A 13,613-nucleotide genomic window follows, 5' to 3' on the forward strand; every position below is an offset into this window, starting at 1 on the left:
GGCGGTGGCGGTGGCTAAGCCTTGGAGGCTTGGTGGCACTTAGCCTTTGCTTGCCGTGAGCCTTGAGTGGCGAGCGCAAAACATGATCGGAAGAGTCTTGGTGCTCGGCTCGGATATTGCCTTTGGTGGCGAGCCCGTGGACGTAGCCCTTAGTGGTGGACCACTTTAAATCTCTGTGTCTCCCCTTGAGTTTGCACCCCCTTGCCCTTATCTTTTTACTTATAGCATTTACGTTTCCGCATTCACTTTCTTGTGTGCCTTTAGCTTTCCTAGTTAGTTTAATTAGGTTTGGCTCTAGGTTACAAGTCTTTTGGGTAAGTTAGAGAGCGCATAGATGAACCTTAGACTTAACTAGCATGGGTAGGACGCGATATGTTTATTCTATGCACTAGAAAGCCCTAGGATTTAGAAGAGCGATTAGCGACCCAATTCACCCCTCCCCCACTTGGGTCGGATACCCCGGCACATTCCTTACACCAAAGCTCAGCTATCCACAAATGACCAATCCCAGCAACAAGCACACAGAGTCAATGTGATCAACGCAATCACAGGAGGCTCCAAAGAACCACGACATGAAACAAAGAGGCATAGAAAAGAATACCTTCGGTGCATCAATCATGTGTCTGAGGGCACATGCTTCAAAATGAAATGGTCAAGCATGCCCATCACCTTCACCGAATATGATCTCAAGCTGAAAAACTATCCCCACAAGGATCCGCTGGTCATAAGAGCCATTGTGGGCATCAACTCGGTACATTTCTTGGGAAACAACATTGGCAGAATATTAGTGGACAACGGCAGTGCAGCTGACATAAGTTTCAAGAATTGTTACTTCTCCATGGGTTTCAAACTCGAAGATCTAGATTCAACTGACCAACCGCTGTATGGCTTCGGAGGCAAAAAGATAGAGGCCATTGGCAAAAAGAAAATCAATGTTACCTTCGGCGAAGGCGAATTCAAAAGAACCGAAGAAATTCTCTTCGATATTGTCGATATCGATTATCCCTACAATGCCATCTTGGGCAGGGGCATAATCAACAAATTCAAAGCTGTCATTCATCAGGGCTGTCTGTGCATGAAGATGCCCACCCCAGCTGGAGTACTATCCATATATGGAAGTCAGAAAGATGCAAGAGATGCAGAAATGAACGCTTCGCTATCTAACAAGAACATCCACTCCATCAATGCAACTTCAGAGGAATCCGAAGACGAAAATCTCAAAGATGAGTTAGAAGACAAAGAGCCAGAAAAAGCACAACCTCACAAATACACTAAGAAAGTGCCGCTGTGCGAAGACACACCAGAAAAATGTGTAACAATAAGTGCCACGTTAAGCACCGAAGAGGAGGAGAAATTGATCCAGTGTCTTCGCAACAACCAAGAAGTCTTCGCTTGGAAACCGTCTGATCTAGTAGGAGTGAGTAGATCAGTAATAGAGCACAAACTACACGTTGACCCAAATGCAAAACCCAGAAAGCAAAGGCTTCGTGCAACGTCAGAAGAAAGAGCCGAAGCTGCCAAAGTAGCCGTGCATAAACTCCTCGACGCAGATGTTGCATAAACTCCTCGACGCAGATGTAATAGAGAAGTACAGTTCACAGATTGGTTATCAAATGTGGTCATGGCAGAAAGAAAAATGGACAATGTAGAATGTGTATTGATTTCACAATCCTTAACAGTCATGCCCAAAGGACAATCACCCCTTGCCAAGAATAGACAGTCTAGTCGATTCCACTGCAAGTTGTGAAATGTTCAGCCTACTAGACTATTTTTCTGGATATCACCAAGTTTGGTTATGCAAAGAAGATGAAACGAAGACAAGTTTCATAACACCATGTGGAACATATTGCTACAAAAGAATGCCAGAGGGGCTGAAAAATACGAGATCAACTTTTAGCTGGATGATTGCAATCATAGTTGGCTCGCAAATTGGGAGAAACATCCTGACTTATGTCAATGACATAGTCGTGAAAAGCAAAATAGCCGAAGATCACATAGTAGATCTGAGACTTTTGCAAATTTCCGAAGATACAACCACAAGCTCAACCCCGAAAAGTGCACCTTCGGCATAAAGAAGGGAAAAATTACTAGGTTGCTTGATATCAAAGACTGGCATAGAAGCGAATCCAGAAAAATCTCAGCCATTAGAAATATGGAGGCCCTAAAGTCAAGAAAACAAGTGCAAGCACTAACAGGCAGAATTGCAGCCCTGAACAGATTCATACTAAAATCTGTAGAGAAAAGTTTGCCTTTCTTTCAGGTCCTGAAAAATGGAACAATGAAGCACTGGGGACCTGAACAACAGAAAGCATTCGAAGGGCTGAAGAAATACTTGGAAAACATAACAATCTTAACAAGTCTAACCCTCAGAGCAGAGCTCTTATTATACATTGCAGCAACCAATTCCACCGCCAGTGCCGTCTTGGTTGAAGAAAGACAAAAAAGTCAAAAGAAACAACAATGGCCAATTTACTTTGTATCCGAAGTACTCTCACCCTCGAAGAGAAATTACTCAGAAGTTGAAAAAATGGCATACACAGTTCTTATGGCATCAAGAAAGCTTAACCACTACTTTCAGAGCCGCACAATCAAAGTACCAACATCATACCCACTGCGAGATGTCTTAAAAAACAAAGAGTCTTTGGGTCATCTAGCCAAATGGGCAATGGAACTAGCAGAGTATGTCACTGACTTCATGCCAAGAACAGCCATAAAATCAAAGGTCCTCGCTGACTTTGTTGCTGATTGGACACCTTCAAAACCAAATAGAACTTCAAGCAGAACCGAAGAAGAATGGACCATTCATTGTGATGGATCCTACAGATCCAAGGGGTCAGCAGCGGCTGCGATTCTAACATCTCCTCAAGGGGCAAAATTCCAGTATGTCGTCCTCCTGGACTTTGATGAAACAACAAACAATGTGGCTAAATACGAAGCCCTGTTGTTGGGTCTCCGAAAAGCAAAATCAATAGGGGTCCAAAGGGTGACGGTCTTAATTGATTCAGAATTTTTTATGGGACACATAGATAAGAGCTACAAAGCTAGAGATCCTGTAATGAACCGATACTTCTAGGCAGCTCGACAAATGAAAAATTATTTCGCCTAGTGCGAACTGAAAATGAGGCAGCAAATTATCTATCACAATCCACTTCGAATAAGCAACCACTGCGTTCATATGTCTTCATGAAACATTGACCATAAGATCAGTTGACACTAAGTCAGGGAGCGTCAAGGAGATCACAACGATACATGCCAAGGAGTGGAGGGCACCCAAAATAGCAGTATTACATGAGAGCCAATGGACCGTCCTCATTGCTCTCCTGGTGTGATGAGTGATTGTCAACGAGCTAAAGCCCTCTAATGGATTGGAGGTAGGAGATGAAGACCTCGATGAACTGAGCCAAAAGGCCTCCAATGGACAGGAGGCAAGTCTCCATGTCGGTCAGCCATGGAAGTTCGGTACACGGAGGGGCGGATCGACAACAGCGGTGTAAGTCCTCCGATGGACTGTGAGGTGACTCCGATGGACTGGAGAAGCCAGGTGCCACTATGGTGCTCCAACCCAAGTGCATGGCGCGATGGTGTGCGAGGGAGGCTTTGGCGGCTTCGGCTCAAAACCGCCACCCAAGTTATGAAGACTTGGCGAGTGGGTCAAAACTCATCAAGATAGAACATTGGGTCCAGACGCGGCCCAGAAAGCCCGCAGAAGAAAGTTTCCTAATTTCTTACTTCAAAACCGGGGGAAGCTTCCGGACTACTGGCTACGTGCCGTACATCCAAGCGAGGCAGGGAGAAGAAGATCAAAGCGTCATCATAGTCATCCGATTGTATCTTTTACATTTCAGCCCCTCAGGGCGCTTGTAAGATAGGGGTCTTAGTGTAAATCTGTGTCATTAGGCCTAGGGTATAAATATCTAAGTGGCAGGTCATTTAGACTATCTCTTGGAGCTTCTAAACCTTAGGCTTAGCATTTCCTAGCAGCCATGTGCCTAAGAGATCAAGAGAGGCTTAGAGTGTAAGTGTGAGTCTCCTAGCTTTAGTCTTTTGCATCAAGAGGGAGGATGAAGGGTGGTAGGCTGTAGGGATCCTTGTATGAACTGTTCTTCCACTTAAATACATCAAGATGTAGCAGCAAATTCCGTGTCCTTGTATGCAGCATGTTCCCCCTTTCTAGATTGTTTTTTGGGTGAAATCTCAAAGGCTTTTGGTACTTTGCTTTGCCTACGAGTTTCTCCACCACTTTTGGCTCTTTTGGACTTGCAAGGATGTGGGAAATATGTCTTAGAACATCTCTAACCTGCTGGTTACCCATGAGCAAGTAGATCTTGAGTTTTCCCCTTTCTTGCCCAAAGATTGCCTTCTCACGAGATCTGAAATTCCTGCTAATCCCGTGATCATTTTGAGTTGATCTTTCGGGAAAAGCTTTGGAATAGGGTCCAGATAGCCTGTGCAAAATCTCGTGAAGTTTGGACAAGATTTGGTCAAGTTTTGGGTTTGGGAACTCAAGTTCCCTAGGCTGCAGCCATCAGGAGCAACCCCCGGACCTTCCGGCACCACCAGACAGTCCGGCAGCGTGCACCGGACAGTCCGGCATTGGGCTGTTCTGGCTCCACCGGACAGTCCGGCGGCTCTCACTAGACTATCCGGTACCACCAGACAGTCCGGCTCCGGGCACCGGACAGTCCGGCGTGGCCAGGGCAACTGCCCCATTTTCCGTGTTTGGTTTTTTCCACTGTGTTTTTGCTTCAACATTGCTTTTGTGGTTTTCACCTCTAGCCCATACTCTTTGCTTACTGGTTTTCAGTAAGACACACTTAGGTGTGGAGTGGCTAAGTGAAGCCAGTTTGCACGAGTTGTTGCTTCGCTTGACTTGCGATCTTTTGGTTGTTGAGTCTTGTGCTTTCATTCACTTGGTGTGTACCCTTTCAGTGGGCGACACTAAGTGCTTGCTAGACACGTTTCCTTTTAGTGCACGATGTCTAGTGTTTGTAGTGCTAGGTTTGTCAGTTCGCCATTCGGGGTTGAGTTTGAGTTTTTAACTGCTCGTATTCACCCCCCTTTAGTCACAGTCTTCGGTCCTACAATTGGTATTAGAGCCGGTTAGGTTTCCCATACCTCAACTTGTGACGAAACCGTAGCGACGATGACTTACTCCAGGAAGGTTCCGGTCCTTGGCTCAGATGGCTACACCTACTGGAAGGGTAGGATGGAGGCTTTCCTCGTTAGCCGGAGTCAGGACATATGGGATGCTACCTAGAGTTTGACTTTTATGGTGCTTCCAGTGGCAGAGTGTACTACGCCTGAGATCGTGGCTCAGCATGAGGTGAATGCCAAGGCTGTTAACCTTCTCTTTTCCGGACTTGGTCCGACTGATTATGAGAAGGTGAGTCACCTCAAGACGGCACGAGAGATATGGTCCTTGCTCAGTGCACACCATGAGGGTACAGCTACTATCAAGGCCCGTCTCGTTGAGACCTACCGGCGCGAATATGAAAATTTCGTGCAAAAGCCGGGTGGAACTGTGGATGTTCTATTTGCTCTTTTAGTCAATCATTAACAGGCTCTGGGCCGATTCCACACCTGCTGCTTTCACATATTCTGACCATCAGCAGGTTGTCAAGCTGCTGTATGCCTTGGACTGGAAATTATGGGAGATCAAGAAGAACTCTGTCATAGAGTATGCATGATATGATACAATTGGAGTGGAGGAGCTATATAGCAAGCTCAAGGCCATAGAGGTTGATTACTGGATGACAGAGTCTCTCGACGGTACTGGCTCGAAGAGCCTGGCCTTGGCTACTCCCTCCCGTGAGGCTGCCACTAGCCCCCCAGTTCACAACTTCTCGTTTTCTGCTTTGATGTCTGTGATAGAAGAGCAGTTGGCGTCTCTTGGGGATGAAGAGCTGTGTTTGGTGTTTAGTCGTTTTCAGGGTGCCTATGACATCCAGATGAGCAAGAAGAGGGTAGAAAGGCCCAAGTGCTTCGAGTGCAGAGAGGTCGGCCACTTCATCGCCGTGTGCCCGAACAAGAACCATGACTACTACAAGAAGGGCAAGAGCTACTCCCGTGACTCCGACAAGTACCACTCCGGCAAGCACAGCTCCGACAGGCAGCGCTCCAGCAAGTTCCGCCCCAGCAAGAAGAAGAACTTCCGAAAGGCATTCAAGAGCTATCGGAAGGACAACTACAAATAGGACAAGGCTTTCTTCGCCAAGATCGGACTTTGCAGCAGTGGTCTTCTTCCTCTTTGTCCTCTTCGTCAAGCTCGAGTGATGAGGAGATCCAGTACAAGAAGGACAAGAGGAGAGATCAAGGAGGCCCAGCAGAACTGTGTTTCGTCTCCACCAGCTCCAAGTGCAAACTCAAGCACAATGCCAAGAAGAGGCCTGTCTGCTCCATGGCGTTGGTTGATGAGAACAACGATGACGGTGATGACTCTTCCTCTGGTGATGAGGTAACTTCCGAGCAAGTCGAAATCCTTGAGATTCTAGAGGAGAATAGCCAAGCGCTAAAGGCCCATGATAGAATGATTGGGAAAGCGGCCAAAAAGCTCAAGAAGCTTAAGGCCAAATTAGCTGAGGCCTTGGAGGAGAATGAGAAGCTTAGGAGTGCTAGACCCCAGCCTTGTGAGATTGAGTGCTATTCCTGTGAGTCCATGATGAGAGATCTTTGTGAGTAATAGAGCAAATATGCTCATCAGGTAGAGGAGATTGATAGGCTGAAGGGTGAGTTAGGTGAACTCCAGTCTAAACTAGATAAGCCTATTATGAGTGATGAGCTTGAATGTGAGTCTTGTCTCCACCTCGCAATAGACATAGCTGAGCTGAAGAGAAAGGTTGAGGGATAGCTCACGGAGCTGGAAGAGCTTAGGGCTAGACCAGCACTTTGGGGTGCATGTATGGAGTTGAGACCTATTTTCAGAGGCGAGTTAGAGCAGTTGAGAGCTGACTTTGAGGTGCTTTCAGCACCTACTGACACTTGTGAGAACTGTTTGACCCTAAGGATGCAGCTAGTGGATAGGGATGCCACTATTAAGAAGCTAGAGAAGTCTGCTCCTGTGTTTCCCTCCTTAGATTGTGATACTTGTGCTGCCCAGATAGTAGTTCTAAAAGATCTGAGACTGCAAGTGTTGTCTTTGCAAGATGACAACTGCAGGTTGAGAGAGGTGCTGAGTTGGGTGTATGTGAGGCAACCCCAACTAGAGATGATTATAGAGAGCACCAAGAGAGCCGAGGATGACATGAGTGGCTTTGGGTTTGGGGAGTGCAGTACTTCAAATGAGAAGAGTTCCCCGGTTAAGATCAAAACTGCTCCCACCTAGCCAGGTCAGACTGTTGATGGGGTTTACTATGAGCCACCCAAGGCTACCCCAAAGATGCAGTACTGGACACCCAATCCCTCTCAGGCTAAGCTGGACAAGATAGTAGAAGAAGTGCTTAAGTCTACTGGAAAGGCAAAAGCCTAGCAGCCTGCACCACCCAAGGTCACACCACCTAAGCCCAAGGCCCAGCCTAACCCTTTACCCAGGAAGCCTGTCTACCACTGTGAGTTTTGATAGCGGAATGGCCACCTGGAGGAGTTTTGCTTCAGAAGAAAGCGGGTTGAGAGATAGGAGAGAACCTGGGGGAATCAGGATCACTTCTACCAGGGTGGTAGGCAAGATTCTCCCCACCGCCGTGAGATGACATACTGCTTTGCTTGTGGTGGGTGTGGAGGCGGTTTTCCAGACCGTGCTTTGGGTGATGAGAGACGCTTTGCTGGCCGAGCTCCAAGCCATTTTCAATGCGGCTATGGACCTCTTGACCGAGGCTTTGAGAGAGAGCTTGAGAGGCCACGCTTTGGAGGTCGTGGTTACTCTAGATCAGGGTTAACAATTTCGGCGAAATTTCGGGAAATGTTTCGTTTCTGCTAGTTACCGGGAAAAGAAATTTCGGTATATTTTGGTATTTTCTGTTTTGAATTTGGAAAATTAAAAAAAATTGTAAAAAATTGGAAAAAATATGATAAAAAACTAGGTGTTTTTCTAAGCAAATAGGACTAGAACACACTCAAATCTAAGATCATTTGCTAGGCTAAAATTAACATTTGAAACCGTAATTTGAATGACTTGTCATTTCATGTGCAAAATTTGTTTTCTCCCCTCGACTTCAACTAGACTTTGGTTTATCATGATGTTGGTGAGGTACCTATTCAATTTCATATGCATACCTACATCGGTTTAAAAGTTATTTAACACCTTTGGAGTGTTTTTGATGCTATGTGGACATGCTTATATGGTTTTGTGTTGGATATATTGTGTTGGAAACATATAATATGCACTCTGAACTGTGATATGCGCAACATGTCAAAATTTTCAATTTTTTCTATTATTCCCTCTCAAAACTAGATTTTCCGGTTCACAAACTGCGAATTTCGCCCTCTGGACACCGAATTTCGGCCGAAATCACCAAAATTTCGCCGGTATACATCGGAATTTCGTTTTTTGAATTCAAATTCCCTCTCCGTTCGGAAATAGCAAAATTCGGCGAAATTTCGACCGAAATTTCGTTTCTGGCAACTACCGGGATTTCACCAAAAAACGAAATGGTTAACCCTGCTCTAGACATGATGAAGAGTACTTTGATCGTGCTTACCCCACTTTCGAGTAGATGGCTCGGCACTGGTTCAGTAGTTTCTCTAACCCCAGTGCCAGACCATTTGCTCACTCTCACTTTCCTTGACTTTGCAGGATCAAGGCATGAAGGACGGGTGGATCATGGACTCCGGATGCTATAGGCACATGACAAGGCACCGCAAGTGGTTCTCCAGCCTCAACCCCGTGAGCACCAAGGAGTACATCACATTCGGGGATAACGATCAAGGTAAAGTGTTGGGTGTTGGTTTTATTTCGCTCTCTGCTAAGCTTTCCCTGAGAGAAGTTGCTTTTGTCCAGAATCTAGGGTTCAATTTGGTCTCTGTTTCACAACTTCTCGATGAAGGACTTGAGGTTCGTTTTAAGAAGGGTGTGTGCCATGTTCTTGATGCTGAGGAGACCCTTGTTTGTGCTTTGCGACCTTTTGGTCAAGTTTTTAGGGTAGACCTCACATCTGTTTCTGGCCCTGCTCACTGTTTGGTTGCTAGACCTTCTGCTGATATATGGAAGTGGCATAGGAGGCTTGGTCACTTGAGCTTTGATCTGCAAGTCAGGTAGAGTTCAATGGGCCTAATCTGAGGATTGCCCAAATTGAAAGCTGAAAAGGACTTAGTATGTCACCCTTGTCATCATGGCAAGATGATTGCCACTTCTCATGCACCTGTCAATCAGGTGATGATGTCTTACCCTGGAGAGCTTCTCCAAATTGACACTGTGGGTCTGGCAAGGGTACAGTCGGTCAGTGGGAAGTGGTATGTTCTTGTTATAGCGGATGACTTTTCTCTCTTTTTGTGGGTGTTTTTCATGGAGTTTAAAGATGAGACCTTCAGTTTTGTTCGAGATCTGGTCTTGAAGTTGAAGAACAAGAGTCAGAGAGCCATGAGGGAAATCCACAGTGATAATGGCGGAGAATTCAGGAACTCTCATTTTGAAACTTCCTACCGTGACCTTGGTCTTGAGCACCAGTTCTCTTCTTCTTATACCCCACCACGGCACGATGTTGTGGAACGCAAGAACCGCACAGTCGTTGAGATGGCATGGACGATGATCGATGAGCACAGGACTCCGATGCACTTTTGGGCTGAGGCAGTGAATACGGCTTGTTACATTGCTAACCGGATATTCTTGCAAGCTTTCCTCGGGAAGACCTCGTATGAACTTCGGTTTGGTAGGCAGCCCAGCATCAAGCATTTGCGAGCGTTTGGCTGTAGGTGCTTTGTGCTTAAGAAGGCGGGGCATTTGGATAAGTTTGAGTCTCGTTGCCTGGATGGTGTCTTTCTAGGGTACGCCTCGAGCTCTAGGGCTTTTCGAGTGTGGATCATAGAGGCCAAACAGGTAATTGAGACTTGTGAGGTTTCTTTTGATGAAACTATGCCTTCCACAACCCCTGCTTTTGAGATTTCAGTGATGATGAGGAATGCACCCCCATCTTTCAAGATGAAGATGATGTGGATGGTGCGGGTGATGCGGGAGCCTCTGCACTGGCTGCAGCTCCTGTCTCCTTTGCTATGAGCTCTAAAGATGAAGGAGGACCTTTGCCTACGGCTTCCTCTACACTCCCCCAACCGCAAGCTCGAGTAGATGGTGGCCCTGCTGAGGACGCAGGGAAGGTGACCTCCAAGATTGTTCCATCTCGGCAGGTCCAGCGGGATCACTCTCCACACAAGATGATCGGTGATCTACATCAGCGAGTCACGCGATCGTCAGTTAACTCTTTAGCCTTTTTCTCCCACTCTGCATTTGTTGCTTCTTTTGAGCTCCGGGATGTGTCACATGCATTATCTGATCCTAACTGGGTCAACACCATGCATGAGGAGTTGGAGAACTTTGAGAGGAACCATGTCTGGGACTTAGTTGAACCTCCACCAAACTGTCGCCCTATAGGAACCAAGTGGGTTTTCAAGAACAAACAGGGTGAGAATGGGATGGTTGTGAGGAACAAAGCGAGATTGGTAGCCCAGGGTTTCTGTCAGAAGAAGGGGATAGAATGTGAAGAGACCTTTGCCCCTATAGCTCATTTAGAAGCTATTAGAATTCTTCTTGCCTTTGCGGCCTCTAAAGGCTACAAACTGCAGAAGATGGATGTCAAGTCTGCTTTCCTAAATGGGTTTATAGAGGAGGAGGTATATGTGAGACAACCTCCTGGCTTTGAGAGTGCCAAGTTTCTAGACTGGGTGTTTAAGTTGAGAAGCCCTTTATGGTCTAAAGCAAGCTCCTAGAGCTTGGTATGCTAGGTTGAAGAGTTTCCTGCTCAAGTCTAGGTTTGTAATGGGTTTAGTAAACAAGACCTTGTTCTTGTTGAGTCATGGCGGTGACTCCCTGATAGTTCAGATATATGTAGATGACATAATCTTTGGTGGTTCATCTCACACTTTGGTGTCTAAGTTTGCTGAACAGATGAGTAGTGAGTTTGAGATGAGTCTCATGGGTGAGCTCTATTTCTTCCTTGGGTTGCAGATCAAGCAAAGCACAGAAGGAACCTCGTCAATCAAGCCAAGTACACGAAGGATATCCTGAAGAATTTTGACATGGGTGACTCGAAGCCTATGGCTACTCCGATGGGTACAAACACGACGCTTGATGCGGATGAAGAAGGGGAGGCAGTAGACCAGAAAAGAGTACCGAGGGATGATCGGCTCGCTCTTGTACCTGACGGCAACCAGGCTGGACATTTAGTTCGCGGTCTGCTTTTGTGCGCGTGTTGACGCTCCTTAGCGCCCCCGATTTATATACCGCAAGCGCACAGTTTCGTGTAGCTTTTCCCTCAGAGTATTCCCCCAAGGTTTATCAATTCACGGAACCAAAGAGACAAGAAACAATCTACTAGCATAGAGATTCCTTTGTGTGAGATGGTGAAAACGAATCTAATCTACTAAAAACACGACAAACACCGAAGGTAGCAAGAGAAAGTTAGAGATAACCAATCTAGATCACCTAGATCATGCATATGTTGTAGTTCCAGCTAGATAAAGTGAAGTAAGATAGATGTGAATCTCAATGAAAAGCCTCTTTAAACCCAAAATCTCCAATCCAATCCCTCGATACCCAACCTACTCTGTGGAGACGGCCTGTCACGACGCCCCCCTTTTCAACGGGATACCCTGAAGCAAGTCGAACTCACTTTGGTAGTTCCGCCATGAACCTCTAGCCACCATGACTACAAGATCATGCTAAGTGATCTATCTCGATAATAGATCTAAGATGAAGCGAACCCAAAGAAAAGAATGAAATCGAAAGAGGAGAACATGGTCGCTAAACATTTGGAAACACAAATAACTTCACCATGAATGATAGTACATCACAAGATCACAACCGAGGCCCTACCTTGATCTTGATGATCCTAGCTCCAGAACTCTGACGTGGTCTTCCTTGCAAGGTTCCCATGTCGGCTAGGGCAAACCCTAGACAACTAACACGACCCTCGGCTCTCCGAGAGGTGTCCCTCTATCTTCTCTGCTCCTTGGCGTCGTCTCCCGAATTGCTCTCTGCGTGAACCTTGGGAAGGGGTCTTTAAATAGCCTCAGGGAACCCTCGGTCAAAGGGGAGGTCGAACCGACCTAAAAAAGGCCTGGGCCGGCCGGCCCAATGAGCCTAGGCCGGCCGGCCTGGGTCTTTCCTTTGTCGGCTGGTGCTCAACTTTCTCCCCAAGTCTCCTGGAATCTTCTAGAGTTTATGTCTTTCACAATTGCACCCCTTTAGACGTCGTTATCTTCGAGATTTCTTCGAGGAGAAGGATAGGATGGAAAATCCTTCCTTAAATATCTCTTTGCTTTGCTTAGCTCCGAAGTATCTCAATCTTATCTTGTGGGCTTTGTCTTTTGGGCTTCATTGGAGGGTGGATGTGCATGAATGGGCCTCTAATCATCATGGTCTTCGATCCTTTGTTCGGGCTTTGGCCTTCGTCATTCTTCGTGTCATCGCGTGATTGTGGGCCTCGCCATTTCATGCTCCAAAATTGGTCAAAAACCTGCAAAAACGAAGTACCTCCAAAATATATGTGCAAACGTGAAAACGACCAATAATTGGCCCGAGGTTAGGATGGTTAGTGATTTTGATATTAAATTCATGCCATTATCAAAGTTAAACAGGGGATAAAATGGATACTTAAGGAGCGCCAACATTCCCCCCATGCTTAAACCTTGCTTGTCCTCGAGTAAGTCTTTGATAAAAATCAGCGCTGCCTTTCAGTGTCCAATCCCTGTACTTGATCATACACGAGAAAACACAATGCTCCCAAAAAATATTTTGCAGTTAATAGTTCAAGTTGTAACCAGCTTTTTTCAATGTGGAAGGTAGATACAAGTTAAATGCTTCCCCACACATGCTCTCACACATGCTCTCAAAATTAAACAAGTCTCAGGAGTAAGAAAGTAAGTTCCATAAGTAATGCTAAACCAAGATCAATAATTCAAACCTCATTGCAATTTGCTCATGGAAACTCTCAGCTCATCTTGTCTCTCAAACTTGCTAGAACTCTCTCCTTTCTTTCTCTCATATGTATGTGTGAGGCTTTATCTGGAGCTCTGGAAAGGTTAGTCCTAACAAAAGATATTATAATCAAGATATTATCAAAACAAGAAATACTTCTTATGGATTTATCGAGACTCATCAAAAAGACCATTGGAAAATAATTTCTTTGTGGAGAGGGAGAGAATGGAACACACACTTTAGATGGTGGACATGTGCAAATGGCAACGGTTGATCCCAAGGCACGACTGAAGTCCTTGTTATCGGATTGCACATGGTTGGAATAATTGAGTATAGAATAATCTTCAAAGTACCCGGAGTTTAATGAAGCAAACTGAACCGAGGAGCTTTTCATCATTATTTATTTCATTTTTTTCTTTCTTTCTCTTTTTTTTTTATTCTTTTTGCTCCTCAGAACCACTGGCAACACAATGCACTTACTCCACCTCCCCCCATGCTTGAACTTTTGCTTGTCCTCAAGCAATGAAGTGATGATAACTTGATGGAGTGAGTG

The sequence above is a fragment of the Panicum virgatum genome, unplaced genomic scaffold (genome assembly GCF_016808335.1).
Source record: "Panicum virgatum strain AP13 unplaced genomic scaffold, P.virgatum_v5 scaffold_1680, whole genome shotgun sequence".
NCBI classification, from domain to species: domain Eukaryota; kingdom Viridiplantae; phylum Streptophyta; class Magnoliopsida; order Poales; family Poaceae; genus Panicum; species Panicum virgatum.